The 17,758-nt window shown below is 40.6% G+C and overlaps 1 pseudogene across 1 annotated transcript; it reads right to left on the bottom strand.

Moving 5' to 3' along the window:
* Window positions 1–15,804: 15,804 nt before the first annotated feature.
* On the bottom strand, window positions 15,805–17,553 carry LOC149847357 (myb-related protein 308-like; annotated as a pseudogene). Its single transcript, XR_016430606.1, has 3 exons — window positions 17,314–17,553; window positions 17,043–17,172; window positions 15,805–16,668 (listed from the first exon to the last, which is right to left on the bottom strand). The product of XR_016430606.1 is annotated as a myb-related protein 308-like (transcript).
* Between the last annotated feature and the right edge of the window lie 205 nt (window positions 17,554–17,758).

The following is a 17,758-nucleotide window of genomic DNA, read 5'->3' as shown; positions in this document are numbered from 1 at the left end:
ATTGAAAATGTTTACTTTTTCTTTTTATAATTTGTAATGAGCATAAATGAATACCTTTTAATTTTTAAGGGGCAATACAAGAGAAGAAACCAAAAAGAATAATGTTTTCCAAGAAAATAGATATTGACTTGAGGTTCCTTTCGAACCGTTTCTGGAATTTTAGAAAAGCGCAGCCCATTTTTAAAATTATAGGCAAAAGGCCGTGGCCAACAATGAAATTCTTCCCAACAATTTCATCCTAGACAAATGAACTAGTTAATAAATATTACCATATTATGTTTTAATTTTATAATTAGAAAATATTTTAAGTTTTTACTTTCAAAAGTAGGGGTGCCAACCGGTCGGGTTTGGTTCGGACCCAGGTGAAACCCGACCTTCATTTTTGGGTATGGTATCGGGTCTAATCGAACCCACCGTAAGAGAAACCATACCCACACCCGATAAAAACTACATAAACCAAACTCGGGCCATACCTGATAAAATAATATTTTTTTATCATTTTTACATTGAAATTTTGTGGGTCTTAATTGGAACTCGGGTCGGGCTCGGGTCTAGCATAAAATTTCACAAACTATACCTGACTCCATATATTAATCAGGCTTTTGGGTCCGGACCCATGTCTTAATTGGGTCTTCTAATTTACCACCATACCCTAACCCTATAGGGTTTGGTGACACCCCTAATCAAAACCACTCAATTCAATATATAATTTTCAATAAACAGACCTTGCCTTTTTGGCATTGTCGATACTCGCAAAATCTTCTCTCTGGGCTAAATTCATGCATGTTAAATATTTTTCACCTAAGAGTCTTTGGTCATGGAAAGACATTATATGGGCATGGGTCTCATTTCTTCTTTGGTCTCTTGGCATGTCCAAGAAGGGTCTGCAGTTAAGTTTTGGACAGACCCTTGGCTCAATCAACCTCTTCTTGCCGATCTGAATACGATTAGCTACAGTGTTATCTTCAATCAGTTACATTATTCAGTTCTACAGGCCTTGCAAGTTTACAACCAACAGCCTCCTTTTATCTCTTCCACCTAATTGGCTTGATGTTTGTTCTACCAACCTTTTTCACCTTCCAGATCAATTATTGTTAAAAGGTCAAATGGTACCTACTATCTCTCAACGCATTCTTTAGAATCAAGTAAGACACAGGTTTTCTGTTCAAGCATGGCCAGATTATCTCTAGGCCTCTAAAGAGTCTTCACATGCTTCATGGTTTTTTTTTTTTGAAAGGCAAGCTGGGGTTAGGCGAACCCCTACCAGAATAACAGCCGCCTCATGTGGCAGAGGGATTCGATCCTGGGCCTTCAGCTTGACATAAGACTCTGTTTACCACATGGGTTTTGTTAGCATGCATGTGAGGATTGCCTTCTTACGCAAGATCGGTTTCAGTGGCTAGGCATTCCATGGGCAAATCGTTGTTATCTTTGTATGAAGCATGAGGAATCTGTTCAACATATTTTAATCTCATGTTCTATAGCTTCAGCTGTTTGGCTGCATATTACTCACTGTTTTGGATGTTGAAGAGGAATCTAAACACCTTTTGGTTGAGTTCAACTCATGGTTTCGTCACTCTTTTCATTGGCCTTGGCTCGCTAAAAGTAGAAAAAAAACACTTTATGGGTTTGGTGTGTGTGTGTATATATATATATGTGTGTGTGTGTGTGTGTGTGTCGCTAGAATATGAGAATTAGAAATATGAGCATTTTCAATACTTTTTTTTTTTGCAAATCCAACCATGTGGATGTGCTTGGCATGGTGAATTTACTAGGAATCAACCATTGGATCGTGTATTTTAGATGAAAAATGTGATTTTTGAATGCTTGAATATTTATGAAGATTATGAGCCATTGATTTTAAAATCTTAAAAAAAATCTCATTTATTTATCAAAATCGGATGATTCAATAGCGGGTTCTTATAAAACCAAACATGTAGATCACATCAGTATGTTTAGATTTAAGGAAAAAAGAACAAAAAAATCATAAAAATTGTGGTTCACACATTAGTTCTCATATTTTCAGTTCCCATATTATAGTGACTCTCTCTCTTTATATATATATATATATATATATTCAAAGACATGCAGACTGACGTACACACATTTGTGCTCACTCTAATTTAGATTTCTGTCCCCTTCTTCAGAACTCATAATTAGGTGCGTCAACGGGTTGGGTTTAGTTTGGAACCCGGTGAAACCAGGCTTGGACCCAAGGACTTGGGTTTAATCAGGTTCACTATAAGAAAAACCATACCCAGAGATAAAAACTACATGAACCAGACCCGCTAAAACCGTATTTTTATCATTTTTACATTGAAAATTTGTGGGTCTTAATCGGAACTACTCCAATCCACCTACTAAAGTATAGAGGCTATCCTAGGTGACTTACCAAAGTAGTTGTAGAAGCATAGGGTTCACAAATAGTCAATATTTGAAGTGTTTTTGAGGTCATGAACCGTGGTAAGACAGAAGGTATCTTTGCGTGTGTACATCATTCTATAATTCACTTGCAGATAACAGGTTGTTGGTAAATTAATATGCTTATTAACCACCACCATGATTACTCCAAAGTGGTTGATGTAAAGGAGATGCGTGTTTGGTGAGGCTAACTGTTAAAACATAAACACTAGAGTGTTGCTTGAGGACCATATCGTCATGTACAATGTGTTTGGTTTGTCATAATCCATGTGCAGGGCAGCCCCATGGGCGAAGCCAACCCGGCCCGGCCATGGGCCGGTTTGGGCCAAGATTTTAGGCCCAGGTCCGTTAGGTATCAGGATGAAACCTGGCCCGTTATATATGTGGGTTGGGCTCGGGCTGGCCCGTGGGCTATCAGCCTGGCCCGCAAGCTACTGGCCTGGTCCGATGAGTCTTAGTTATTTATTAATTTTTTAATATTAAAAAATATTAAAAAAATAACTATTGCATAGTAATTTGGTGACTAGTACAATTTACCTAATTAGTTGCATTATTTGTATGGAAACTAGAAAGATAATTAGTAAGGTACATGGGAAGCCCATTAAGAACCGAGATATCTGATCCGGTCCACACTTAATGCTCAACGGGCCGAGCTCTAAACTGGCCTGGGCCAGCTCGATGCCCATGCCTACCTGAAAGTAGGGCTGTCAATTGGTCGGGTTTGAGGCAGGTTGACCTGCACCAAATCTTATAAGGTTTAGGGTTTGGTGATAAATAAGAAGGTCCGATTAGAATCTGGCTTGAACTAAAAGGGTCTGATTAATATGGTTTCTCTTACGGTGGGCCTGATTAAACTTGATACCATCATCTTAAATCAGGTCTGGATCTGGTTTTACCTGAGTCTGAACCAAACATGACCCATTGACACCCTTACCTGAAAGACGGAATGGTGCTTTCTTCTTTGAGTGGAAAAATATAGGGAAAGTTAAATTTGTATTTATGGGCCAACATTTAGCCCTTAATTTTAAAAACAGGCCTCACATTTCTGAATTTCTTGACATGAGCTTCAGGTTTTCTAAAAACTGCCAAACGGATACCTATTGTTATTATATCAGGAAATTCAGAAACTATTGATGGATGCTAACATGGAGTGTCTATTTGGCAGTTTTCAGGAAACCGGCAACCCGTATTAAGAAATTCAGAAAAGCTAGTCTTACTTTTGAATTTTAAGGGAAAAGTTGGCCCCCAATACATTTTTTCCAAAAATATATCCTCATGGCCCTTGTGCATTTTGGGGGTATATATTCTAAGCTTACAAGATTGTTTAATTAACATATTAATCCGAACGAAAAAAAATAGAGTAATTTATAAAAGGATTCCTAACTAGTCAGTTATTTACAAGAAGTCTCCTAACATTTGGATTGTTTCACTTAGCTGCTTCCTTTATCTGAATGCATTTCAAATACTTGCCTGAGATATTCTTGGTTTTTTTTTCATAAAACAGCTCATCTCATGTCATTTTACAGTCTTTTATTAAACACATCAAAATGAGGCATTTTAGCTATTTTGTTTGATTAAAGAATTTTTATTTTATGATTAGAAGTTTAGAACCCTTGCTGAGAACCGAGACACTTACCCTACACCCCCACCACCGCCCCCCCCCCCACCCCACCACCACCACCACCTCATTTTCTATATATATATATATACATTACAAGAAACAAAGCCAGAAAGCGGCCAGCCTTCATTTTCTAAGAAAAAATATATATTGACAGTCTATTTTCCGGCCAGCCACTAGCCGAAAATGGCCAACAATCCATCTTTCTAACAAAAACTTAAAAATGAAGAACAATGGCTGTCTATTTTTAAATCGGTGGGTAGCTGAGAAATGGTCAGACAATCAATTTTTTTCAAAAAAAAAAATACACATTTTTGGCCGGCAACCAGCCAGAAAGTCGCCAGATGGTACTGCCCTGACCAGGCGATACTAGTTCGGCCGAAAATGGCTGGAGTCAAGTGTAGCTGAGGAAGGGGGTGGTGGAAAACTTTGGGAAGGGGATAGGAACACTCTCCCCCGATAAACCAGGTTTGCAAAGTGTTTTTACCTAACCAGGTTTTCGTTTTCATTAAAACCTGGTTAAACAAAACCAAGATTTTAGCTTCCAAGCAGTTCAAAAACTTGGTTTTTGTATCCTAACTGGGTTTTCACTCATCTACATGGTACTTTAGCATATTCTTTGCTTGAAGATAGGATTGGATGATTATATATTATGTTGGTTAGATAAGTTTGTCACGGTACCTTTTTAATATACATCATAGGAAACTTTTTTAGTGTGTATGATATGTATATACTAACAAAGTTTCATATGATGTATATTAAAAGGTACCTTGATGTGATGAAAATAGATTATGCACATACACTCAATTTTGATTATGAATTTTGGTGTTGTTGACTTTATTCTTTATTAATGTTAATACCCAAAACGGCAAGTAAAGTTGGTTGAAAGTTGATGAATCCTGATATTTGAAAACTTTATGTACCATATGTTTGATTTTATTGGTTCATCTACAAGAGCATGAGAGCACATATGGTTAGGTCAAGGTAAGCATGGAGAATGAGACATCACTGTCACCCATTGTCCATGCCTAGAATGGGAACAAGAAATGAATCCATTATCTTATAATTATATTAATAATTATTATTATATTATATTATTATTACCATCATATTAGTATATTATGTCTAAAACAACAATTTGTAGGATTAATAAGAATATCTCAAGAGAGAGAGGGGCCGGCTAGAGAGAGAGAATCACGTGCAATGTGATTGTGCATTTTTAGTGTGCTGTTGTATCTAGTGTGAAAAGGTCAGGTGCAGTGTTGTGAGAGGCGTATGCCTCAATACCTGAAGTGTGCGCCTCATAGGCGAAGCGCACGCTCAAGGTATTGAGGCGTTGCATTGAGGCGTTTCAGGCTTGAAACGCACGCTTCACTCATGTGAAGCGCACGCCTCAAGTCGAAACGCGCTTCGCTTCTAAAGCGTACGCATCTGTGTAGTCCCTACAAACCGCCCCTTTCCTGCCAAAATCCACCGCCGGGGACACCCCTGGGCAACCCCTAGGTACCCTCTGAATCCCCGCTGCGTTTCTCTCTCCCTGTTTGCCTGAACCCCCTCACTCTCGAGCCCACCTGCCTCGAGCCCTCGCCGGAGCCCCGTCTCGCCGGTAGGCTCAATCCGACGAGCACCTCCCCGGGTCCCTGCTTCCACCTCCCTCGCCCAACACCCCATCCGTCCCTGGGCTCCCTCTCGCCGGTCACCTCGTAGGTAACCCCCTCTTCTTGTGTTGTCGTTTCTTCTTCTTCTCGTTCTTCCTCTCCTTCATCCCCTTCTTCTGTTTGCCGGGATCGACAGAGGAAACCTCATCGACAACCCTCGCCGAAGAACCCTGCGCATCCATCCCTCTCAGGTGACCTCTCTCACTCTGTGTTAGGCTCGCAGGGGAGGGGCGTTGCTCCATCTCTCTCTGGTTCGCCCTGCTTTTTCGGAAGACCGACTGGCAGGGGGCAGCGCTCGTTGCCACCTCTGCTCTATCTGTAACCCCCCTCTCCCCCATGGATGTCCTCTTCTTCTTCATCATCCTTGTCTTCTTCGTCTCCGTTTCTTTTTCAGCAGGCCGGCAGGGGCGACGCCCTCTGCCGCCTGTGTTCGATCGATTCGGCAGGGCCTTTTTCCCCTGCATCTTGTTTTCTGATAGGTCTGCAGGGACATTGCCCCCTGCCGCCTATGTTTAAACCTTGTGGTCTTTCGGTCGGCAGGGGCTAAGCCACCTGCCTCCCTTTTTGCCTTCGTCAGGCAGGGGCTTCACCTCTGCCTTTGTGCCCTCTTAGCAGGCAAGAGTGAGGTCCTGCCTCCCTCTCTGCTCTTCCTTTCTCGGTAGACAGACCGGAGCCACCATGGTGGGTGACTCTGGTTCTGCCAGGCAGGTGGTTGCCGAGCACCCCCTCTTTCCCTCTTCGGACCTTGTCAGGCAGGGGGGCTCCTCTCAACTTGCTCGGACCCATTACTTGTATATATTTTTTTGAGAGAACATTACTTGTATATAAGGGGGTTGTTTGCCCCCACCTTGAAAACTATGCTTTTGCTAAGCATATTTGTGGTCAATATAATATTATTTTTTATTTTTTTTTGTATTAGTGTTAAGCTCTTTGAAGCTCTTGTATGCACTTTGTGCTTCTTAATGCCTTTGTATCGTCCCTTAGAGGACTAGTGTATGTGCTTGTGCACATTGTATTTTTGCTTTCCACTTGTTTCATTACAAATATAGGATCATGTAGATTCATTAGAGAAAAATTTGCCACTTGCAAAAATAAGAAGCAAATTGTTGCATTGGAAGCCTATCACATAAGCCAAAACGGTATGGTGACTGGTCCTAAGGAAGAGCTAAACGTAATGAAAAACTGCTCTCAAGATCATATGTAGCCCGTGAGGGTCTGTCGGCAGCCTCATGGTATCGTCGTCCTCCAATGCATAATTTGGTACACTCTCCTCCTCTTCCTCTTTGAGTATTGTGGTGCGCGGTTTCTCATCGGCGAGCAGTTCTTGGAAAACGCTGCAAGCATTGTCTCATTCAAGGTCGATTCTGACGTCGCCTCCCTGTTCGGCCCCGATCAGTTAATGGCAGACGCAGAGATCGGTGATGAATCTTTATTTTATTTTCTTATGATTTTGTACTAAAATAACTAAAAGCAAAGTGCTTATTTAAAATTTCCATTATTTTATTAATATTATATATTTTATTATTCTGATCATGAAGCTTACGCTTCAATGCCTCGAGGCTTATGCCTCGCTTCATAACATGCTCAACGCCTCGCTTCGCCTCATCGCATTTAACAACCTTGGTCAGGTGCAATATGATTGTACAAATATTTGGGAATTAAGCACATGATCACCCTCCATCTTGGTGACGGAGCATGTCAGGTGTGGGGCTCAAGACCTGATGGATGGTGATCGGGTGCTTAATGCACAATTTTTGTGCAATCATATTGCATCCTATCCTCTCTCATATGTAGAGGTGTCAACCGGTTGGGTTTACCCAGACTGATCCATACCAAACCCTATAGGATCAGGGTATGGTGATAAATAAGAAGACCTGATTTTGATTCGGGTCTGAACCTGAAGGGCCAATTAATACCGAGTATAGTTTGTGAAATTTTATACTCGACCCAAGCTCCGATTAAGACTCGCAATTTGTCAATGTAAAAATGCTAAAAATATATTATTTTATCGGGTCTGGTTCATATAGTTTTTATGGGGTCTGAGTATGGTTTCTCTGATGGTGAGTCTGATTAGACTCTGGTCCGGACCCAAAAAATTGAAGTCAGGTCTGGTTCCACTTGGGTTCTAACCAAACTTGACACCCCTGGTTGTATCTGATCAGCCACTATCTGTTGTTGAGCCCACATCTGACAAATTGTAACCCAAAGATGGAGGGTGATTAAGTGCAACAGTACACTAGAAGTGTGCAACCACATTGCAGCCAATCTTCCCATGGGTGTGAGAGGAACTTTAGTTTGGGTGGCATGAAAAGAAAAGTTAAATTCCAAATGGGACCAAGTTAAGATGTGGTTAAGTTGATTAACTAAGGTAGTTACTTTGATATTCTTAAAGGATGTCAAGCCCTAACCCAAGATGGGTGTAGGGAGAAGATCAACTAAGTGATCGTAAAGCCTCCACATATCCAATGAAAAAATGACTACCCGTATAGATAAGAACAAGGCTTGTTGTTGTTGATGATGATGAAGAAGAAGAAGAAGAAGATTGATGGTGATAAAGGGAAAGTAGTCCACACATTTTCACCACAAAATTATTTAGAAATAAAGGGAAATAAAGAACCCAAATAACCATTGCAGTGGTTACCCATGTGGTCAGTGGGGTCCTGTGTCAAGAGGAAGGTGCAAGATCGAATCCTGTTGGCAAATGAGAGTTGCCATTGCTTTATCATGGTTATGGCGCGTAAAGCTAATTAAGGGCTTGTTTGGAATCTAGGAACTGGGATAGGAGTCAAAGCATTTGACAAACAGTTGGTTAAACTATCACATGATAGTTGTTTCGAAACTGATAGCTGGGATGGGAGTTAATGCATTTGGGATGAAAAGTGACATTGTATTTTACACTGAAGCATGAATTTGACAACCACCCTGAAGGTGATAGCCGACAAAATCCAGGATTTGGCAGCTGCTACTTTCCATCTTAGATACTAGTTTCCAACCCGGACCTAAGTGACCCGGAGATTCACTTTGATGGGAAGCAAGATCATTAATGCCCTGTTTGGAAACCAGTAGCTGGGATGGGAAGTGGCATTTCAGGAAGTGCAGCTGCCAAATCGTGGATTTGGCAGTGTAAATATAATGCCACTTCTCATCTCAAATGCATTAACTCCCATCTCAGCTGCCAGTTTCCAAACAGTCAGTTTAAATTAGGTTAGTTTGATGCAATTTGAGTTTAATTATTTTTCATGATAGTTGTTTGGAAACCGGTAGCTGGGATGGGAGTTAATGCATTTAGGATGAAAAGTGACATTGTATTTACACTAAAGCATGAAATTGACAGCCACCTAGAAGGTGACAAAATCCTGGATTTGGCAGCTGCCACTTCCCATTTCAGCTACTAGTTTCCAAACAGGCCCTAAGTGACCTGGAGTTTCAGGAAGCAAGCTCATTAAAGTCCTGTTTGGAAACTAGTAGCTGGGATGGGAAGTGGCATTTCAGGAAGTGTCCTGGATTTGGCAGTGTGAATATAATGCCACTTCTCATCCCAAATGCATTAACTCTCATTCCAACTACCAGTTTCCAAACAGTCACTTTAAATTAGTTTAGTTTGATACAATTTGAGTTTAATTATTTTTTATTATAATAGCAGCAGAGAGAGAATCAAGGGGGCCTCATCACACGGAATTACAAACGATGGCTCACCACAATAATGTGATAATACTTTTATATATTAAGAAGTAAATGGTTTTGAATAGGTGAATGGACAAGAAATAATGCCCAACGGTTGACACCGATAGTTGCCCACCTAATTCATTCAGCCCTCAGCCTTACCATTCAGCTTGATTTGGATTGGAGTGACTACCTGTTTCTGCCTTCTAGAAATTAAGGCAGGCCCTTTACTCTCCCCCAAATTTCACCAAAAACAAACAAAATATGGATTGAAGCCAATATGAAGTAGGAGACCAGGAATTAAAACCTTCTAGAACCCAGAAAATAATACTACCTACCATATTTTGTTTTGAGTTTCAGCATAAACTGTCCTTCCCCAAGTGTTTTAACATGTCTGGGCAAATTTGAAGAATAAAACTGTCAATGGATCGGACTTGTCTTGGATACCAGACCGATCTGAATACCGAGATCGGGTATGTGGAAAAAGAAAAGCAGAACCATACTCGGTTCAAACCGAGTAGCATGCGGGTTGGGTTTCGGAGAGCATTTTTCTAAACATATTTATGTAAAAAAAAAAAGGTTCTCAATACCATTTTTTCAAGCTGACATAACCCGAACCGGGGTGCTTGTTATTTGGGAGGGTTTAGGTGCACCCTGTGTGTATAGGGGTCCAAGGCAATTAAGTTAAAAGAAATAAAATATCACAAGCTATTTGAAGCTACAATATTCTCTTTAGGGCACGTTATATATATATAAAAAGAGAGAGAGAGCATTCAACATTACCAAAATACATCCAACAGAATATTGGATGAGAGAGAAACAAAAGAAAAACATAAGAGCAAAACAGCCACAATCTAGATATATGGTGATTGTGCATAGTTTAGAGTACTCAGCCCCTCCCCCCTACTATGTAATTTAAGAGCTAGATACACATCAGACATGACCAGTTGTCGAAGCCTTCTAAAATCGAATTTGATGCCCCTGAAGAAGATGTCATTTCTTTCAGTCCATATGACTCACCATGCTGAAAGCAACCAAATCCGCCACAATAATCTTCATTTTTTTTTGTCGTACAATTTTGGGACCAAGCAAGAGGTCCCGAATAACAGAACACGAACGAGTTTGAACAGGTGGTGCACCTCAAGTTTGAAAAAATAAGTCTAAAACGACCAGGCAGGGCCAAAATAGGTGAGTCGTATCCTCTACAGCCTTCTCGCAAAGAACGCACATGCTTTTTTCTCTCACTACCCTGCTAATTTTGCTTTTCAAGGGTTTTTCTATGTTGTTCTACATGATTGATTTTTATAAGAATTAACTTTTGGATAATCTCATTCTATGTTTTTATAAGGTTTAAAAAATTGATGGTCTAAGAATTTCTTAAATATTCAAAACTTAAAAACAATATTTTTCATCAAAAAAACATGATCCAAGTGTCATTTTCTATTAAATCGATCGTGTTAAACCCTGTATCGTCAAATTTAAGTAATACATGAGAAAAAAACCTTCAAAGATCTGTTCTCTCTCTCTAGAAAAAACATTACGTACTTCAAAGAAGCTTATCTTGTCGTCACCCAAAAATGAGTTAGTGGGAACGAGAGATGTTGCGATAACCTGTGGTCACACTATAAAATACAATTATTTTCAATATTAGTGCAGTCATTTATCGTTATTTGAAAGTAGGAATACCCTTGAAATTAAGGATGCAAACGGGTAGGAGTTTCAGGGCGGATCCAAACCAGATTTTTGGATGTGTGTACTGTATACCCAAATTTAGGTTGGATTTGGTATATACCTGTTCCATCCTTGTCAGTTCCAGGTTTGGAATCAGGTAAACAAATGGGGTCTTTTACAATTTTCACTTGAAATCTAATATTATTTATCTTTTTCACTAAATTCAGTATTACATATACCAGGCTGAATCTCTATCAGATGCAAGTAAGATCCAGATCTAGAACCAAACCCTCTTGTCAAATTTTGAAGAAAGTACGGACAAGCATAATCCAAACAACCAGTAACCGACCCGTTTGCATTACTACTTGAGACCAGGGTAAGAGTAGGTGATGTGCCATTGTACCTTTACATTCACATGCATAAAAAGGAGGGAGATACCTAATCTAAAGGTAAAAGCTAATGACATAACAACAACCTAAAAAGAATACTAGAGGAAAATAAATCTCTCTAGATTGGAAATGATATTGGGTAGCATCCATATTGGGCAGCATAAACTACTATTGCCCTACTATTTATGTTGTAGTAAATTTGAGAGGTAAAACATGAATTTGAATGACATCAGCATAGTGACATTTTTTTTATATATATTTACACCAAGAAACTACCCTCGGGATCAGAGAACTAGATGTGCGGGCTTTGACTATCATATTTATGGTCGTTGTCTTAGCAGCGTAAAACTCCATGCACTTACCATTTGCCCCAAGGGAATCACCACACTTCAGCTTGCGCAAGGGGGCGCCCATGGGATTTTAACCTAGACCACCTACTTAGCGGCCTAGGTCTCATCACACTACCTCAAACCCCTTTGGGGCGCATATTAACAAACTTGTAATTGTCAAAAATAATGCTGCTAGTTTCTCACGAGAAATTAAAATTTTCATATTTTTAGTGTTTTATCAACAAAATATTGACAAGAATAAATACATTTGAAAATGAAAATTTTAATTTAAAATAAAATAACTTGTTTTTTCATGAAAATAGCTTATACATATGTAAAAATATCATGATAAAACCACGATATTTACATTTTAATGAAAACATCTCGATATATTGACTTTTAAAGTGGCAGCCTAAAATATCATGTTACTTTGGGATATTTTAAAAATGGCTGTTATTTCTCACATAGGACATGATAAGGCTTCACCCTAGCTCACGGCCATAAAAATCATAAGCCCCCCTTATGATGGGATATGACTATCATGGTCCTTTTTCATTTTTTTTAATTTTTACTTGGGAATTCAACCATTCTATGTAAATCATCCTAGAGAGAGAAAAAAGGAAAAATAAAAATTATTAAACCAGGGGAGACCAGGCACTGAAAGACAGATGTAGATGTCCTTGCACACGTCATCCTCTACCAACCACAACCACCACTGCACATGTTCTTCTCCCCCCAATTTCCTCCTGGCCCCACAGCCCAACCAATCACACCTGCTGCAGTTGGTAGACTTAGGGTTTCATGCTCCCTTTGTCCTTTCACGCCTTCATTATTGCGGTGCAAATGATAGCACAAAGGGGTGAGAGAGGATAAGCTAGAGAGAGAGAGATCTGACCATTAGATCCAACTAAAAAGTCACGAACCAGTGTTTGCTTTGTAGGTCCAATTTTTGGGTTTCACTATGGGAGATGGGAGAGAGAGAGAGATCTGACCATTCGATTCAACTAAAAGTTATAGACCAGTGTTTGGTTTGTAGGTCCAACTTTTAGGTTTCACTGTCAGACACACCTTGAAGGTCTCCCAGCTAACCAAGTGGTCAAGTTGGCCAGATGAACTAGTGCAACTCAACCTGACCCATGATTTACCATTGACCCAAACCTAAGGTTTGATCTTTAGAAAAGAGAAAAAGCAGAAGGAAAAGTTGGGCATGATCTATGAAAATTGAGGATATATACCAAAGCTTGACTTGGTACTGGACCACTTCAATTTGTTCTAGGCCTTGGGCCACTTGAATCTTCTCAACCTTGTTTTGTTTATTGAGTTGGCATTAAAAGATCTAGTTGGGAGACTTGGGTTCCCATCAAATTCTTGCTACAAAGCCTTCAAACTTGGTTATCAATGGATCCATGATCCATATGAGGGAGAAGGTGCATTTTATTTCCAACTTACTAAAAGTGCACTTGATTGCCTCAAATAGTAGATCCATGGTGATCCAAGTGCCTAGGATCTCTTTCTTTTTTCTTTTGTTTTTTGGTTAGGCTAAGTGACCCCATCATTGTCCGCACATTGGCTGGCCTCTTGTTGGTAAAGAGCTTAGGATCTCTAAACATAGATCTATAGCCCAAACCCCATCTTTCTTGACTTTTTTTTAAAGGCAAGTTGGGGTTAGTACAACTATACCATTGGGTTTTGAACCTGCAATGTCCTAACACAAGGTGATGTGCACTAATTGCTCCTACCAGACAAGCGGAGCCCCCCATTGGTAGAGATTATTGTATTTAGGTGGCTCTTCAAAAGATATTGTATCTTTGGTTTTGAGATCCACAAAAGCCTCCTAGAAATTGGTGTATTATTGAGGGTTTCGAGGATCTCAAAACCTAAGATATGATACCAATGGGGGCTTCACTTTCTGGTAGGAGCAGGTAGTGCATGTCACCTCGTGTTGGGACATTGTAGGTTCAAAACCCAATGGTATAGCTGTTATAACTGGTAAGGGTCTGCCTAACCCCAGCTTGCTTTAAAATATATATATATCTTTTGAAGAGCTAAACATTTGTTATGGGTAGCATACCATATCAAACCCTTGAATCTGAGATCTAAGGCAATCAAACGACCTTCAGTCTTTCTTTTTTTTTTATGACAAAGGAAAACCCTGACCGAGAGCTGGGTCACTTAATGAGCCCGCCTCCCTGCCAAGTAAAACCCTCTCATAGGGACTCATTATATGATTATTCATGGCCAACCTCCAACCCCAACTGGCTTAGGTTGTTGATCTATATCACGTACCCAATAATCAAGTGTCAGACTCAATTATGAGTCTTCAACATCGAATTATAACAACAATAAAAATAATATTATATCAAAAGTATAAAAAAATGAATAATAAAAATAACAAAGTGACTAATATGACTATTGTGTGAGAGAAGAAAATGGGAGGGAAGCTTTTTTCACGTGAAGGAGATAAGAAAAAAGCTAGATGGAAGCTTCCCCTCAGTAGTTGAGAATTTATGAGGGTCATGAAAGTATCAAGAGAAATGTGGTGGAAAATGCAATTCCAAAAGGTAGTTTGCTTTTTCCTTTGTGACCAACATAAAAAGGATACCCCACGAATTTAATTCCATACTTAAAGCATGGTGAGTAGGTAGGAAAATAAGATAAGAACAACCGGATACCAAGTATTGATGAGTGGTATGTGTTTGCTTTTAATATAAAAAAATAAGTTAAAAAAAATATCCGCTGCGCTTTTATCACTGTTATATTATTTATTTTTTCTTTTCAAGTTTTTTTTACTTTATGTCGTTGCACGCATCTACATGATTAAGTGCACATGATTCACTTCTCTGCAAGTCTAGAGAGAGAAAGAGAGCTTTTTTTCAAAGTTAGATGGAAGCTAGGGCTTTCCGTGGAAACACACAACTTTTGATGAGTTTTTGCGGAGCCCATTGCGGCAACACAAACCTGAGGCTCTCTTTTCTCATGGAAAAGGAGCCCCAAAATCATCGCTAGGTCCCCTTTTTCGGCAAAAACATTTCCCACTAAGGGGTCGACATGCAATCAACCAGTGTTGTGAGAGGCGTACGCCTCAGTACCTGAAGCGTACGCCTCAGGGGCGAGGCGCACGCTCAAGGTACTGAGGCGTGCTGTGATGCGCAAATTGCCCCTCATCAACCTCCAGAATCCCCTCCTTCATCCCCAAGTCTTCCTCCTCCACCCCGATTCGCCGGCTGTGCTAACCCCAAGTGCCGGTGGATCCACCGCCACGTGCCGGCCAACTGCTCCTCCGCCACTCCCTGCCTCCCCTCCCACCGCTTCACTTCCATCAGAGGCGAAGCGCAGGCTCAACGCCTGGCTTCGCCTCATCCCATTTAACAACCTTGCAATCAACCCCTAAGTCAAGGAAAAACCTAGCTCTCATCAGCCGTGACTGCCAACTCAGCCAGCCTTAGGGAAGGACTCCTACACTAAAACCAAAATTCATTGTACCATCGTTAGTGCTCTTAGCTTAGCCCTTGCTGCAAAGGATGCATACTCCAGGTATCGATAGCAAAGTTTGGAGCAATGTGATTGTACACTTTTAGTGTGCTGCTGCACCCCGTTACCCACCATTTTTATGCTGCAACCTCCTATTTGTGGGGCCCAACGGCAGATGGTGGGTGATAAATTGCATCAGCATACTTAAAGTGTGAATTCACATTGCACCTGAACTCAATTCCATCCCTGATGCGGTGTCTAGTGGCACAAATGATGCGAGGACACGACAAGTGACAACCCATGGCACGTTTGGAAAATATTTTATTTATTTAATAACTTTTAAACAATTGTTAATAACATGAATTTTTAATAATCAATATATATTGAGTATTCATATATTTTCTAAACAATTAGATAATAAAAAATTTATCTGTCCTCGTGCCCTATTTTTTTGAAAATTTTGCGCTCGTGTTCGTGTCCGTGTCTTTGTGGCATAGCAATTGGAAAACAAAATGCTCCAATTAGAAGCAAGGACACAGAGGGGGGAGAAAAAGCGGTGTTTTGTTTACAAGTATGTGTGTGTGTTTTTGCTTCATAGATGACGATGATTTCATCAAAAGATTACAAAGTCATGGTGACACTTTTTGAGCCAAACACCCAAGTTTTTACAAGTACCCATTTGGCCCATTTCTCCTCCTCTTTCCTTCTTTGCATTGCTTTACATTCCATTGCAAAATCCATGATGAACCCATCTCTGGTTTTTCTCTTTTCTGCTCTTATCGGACTACAAGAGAAGAAAAAGGAGAGGTCCACTTTGCTTGTCTCTTGTGATGAAGCATCTAATGGCCATGGTTAATTTGCTAAGCTTACATGAAGCATGAAACTTGAAGTGGATCCACTGAGCGGAGCAGCTAAGCTCTCCTTATAAATCTTCAAATGGTCTATAGTATCTAAGACTATGAGCTTGATTAGCAGCAGGGGATGACTGACATGTACAGACTTTGTTGGTCTGGAATCCAATATTACAGCACAGACATACAGTGGCTGCATTGTTTAAGAAAGCCGGGGATATGACCGTCGGAGGCGGCCGGAAAATTTGCTGGTCGGAGACGGCAGGATCCGGCGAGAAAGGAAGGCTGATAGAGAGGTCCAGGTTCAGATCCAAAAGCTGCTTGGAGTGTGCTTCTTCTTCCAAACTGATCCCACTGCTGGTCTCTTCTGCAGAGTCTGCTGCTTTCTTCTCTTTTGTGTTGGTGTTCTTCATGCAAGATGCGGCGGAGGCGATCGGCGGATTCGGGAATTCGGCCGGAGAGTATGAATCGTTGAGTGGTTTGTGTGTTTGTGGATCTATGCCTCTGCTCAGTAGCTTCCTTTTGATGTGTGTGTTCCAATAGTTCTTGATCTCATTGTCTGTTCTTCCAGGCAGCCTTCCTGCTATTAGTGACCACCTGAAAAAAGATAAACCAAACAAGGAAATCAATAATTTGGAGCAGTTTTTTGGTTGGTGAAGTATAAAGGGTCATCTATTCTAATGCTGTTCTCATCTGAGCGCACTAGAGAGAGTCAGGGTTTACACTTTACACTAATAGTTACCTATCCTAGTACTACCATGACATGAGCAGGCCTAGTTTTGGAGCCTTTGTAGGGTAAGTACAGGGTTTGTCTAAGCCTCAAGAAGGGACCAGTGGGTTATTATTACAAGTGGTCCAACTTTCTGACTCTTTCAAGTAATGGGTGTTTTTCCACAAGGGAAAGGGCTGTTTCCTCCCTAAAAGTGGAAAAGGATTGAGTCATGAGAGAACTTTTTTAGGGGATTGCTTACTTGTTGCCCAATAAACTGTGGAGTTTGATGATGAGTTCATCTTCCTCTTCTGTGAAGTTGCCTCTCTTGAGGTCAGGCCTAAGGTAGTTGATCCACCTGAGCCTGCAACTCTTTCCACACCTCAACAGTCCTGAGGAAGAAAGAGAGAGAAAGGTTATTGAGAAAGAAAAAGGCGTAAAGAAACCCCCTAAAAGCATAGTGATCTGGGAATACCAAGAAAAGCATCTCATAAAAAAAATTGGTGTTGGAAGAGTTTTAGCAAGATGGTCACCTGCTGCTTTGGGGAGAGATCTCCAACAACCTTCACCATGTGCTCTTATATAAGCTATGAGGCGCTCATCTTCCTCCTTGGTCCATGCTCCTTTGTTGGTATGAGCCTTCTCACAACAAGGAGAACGACCCATTTCTTTCTTTCTAGAGAGAGAGAGAGTAAGTTTCTTTCTTTCTACAGATCGAGAGGGGGGGTCTGTAGTGTGTGTGATGGTTAGAGGAGATGGGGATGCAGTTGGAAGGGTGTGAGAAGAGAGAGAGAGGGGGGTTTATATTTAGGGGGAGGAAGAGGGGAGGCTAGAAATCCGAACGGCATTTGACTCGATCGATAGTTTATGCTTACTTAACCGAGTTGGTGAGAAAGACGACTGCTTAGAAAAGGGGAACGCTGGATATGGTAGGTAGGTAGGTCTACTTTTACGTAAATGGGGCTTTGGGGGTCCTTG

Source organism: Nuphar pumila, chromosome 2, assembly GCF_984573655.1.
Source record: "Nuphar pumila chromosome 2, dmNupPumi1.hap1.1, whole genome shotgun sequence".
Lineage (NCBI taxonomy): Eukaryota > Viridiplantae > Streptophyta > Magnoliopsida > Nymphaeales > Nymphaeaceae > Nuphar > Nuphar pumila.
This window is presented reverse-complemented; position numbering and strand designations above follow the sequence as displayed.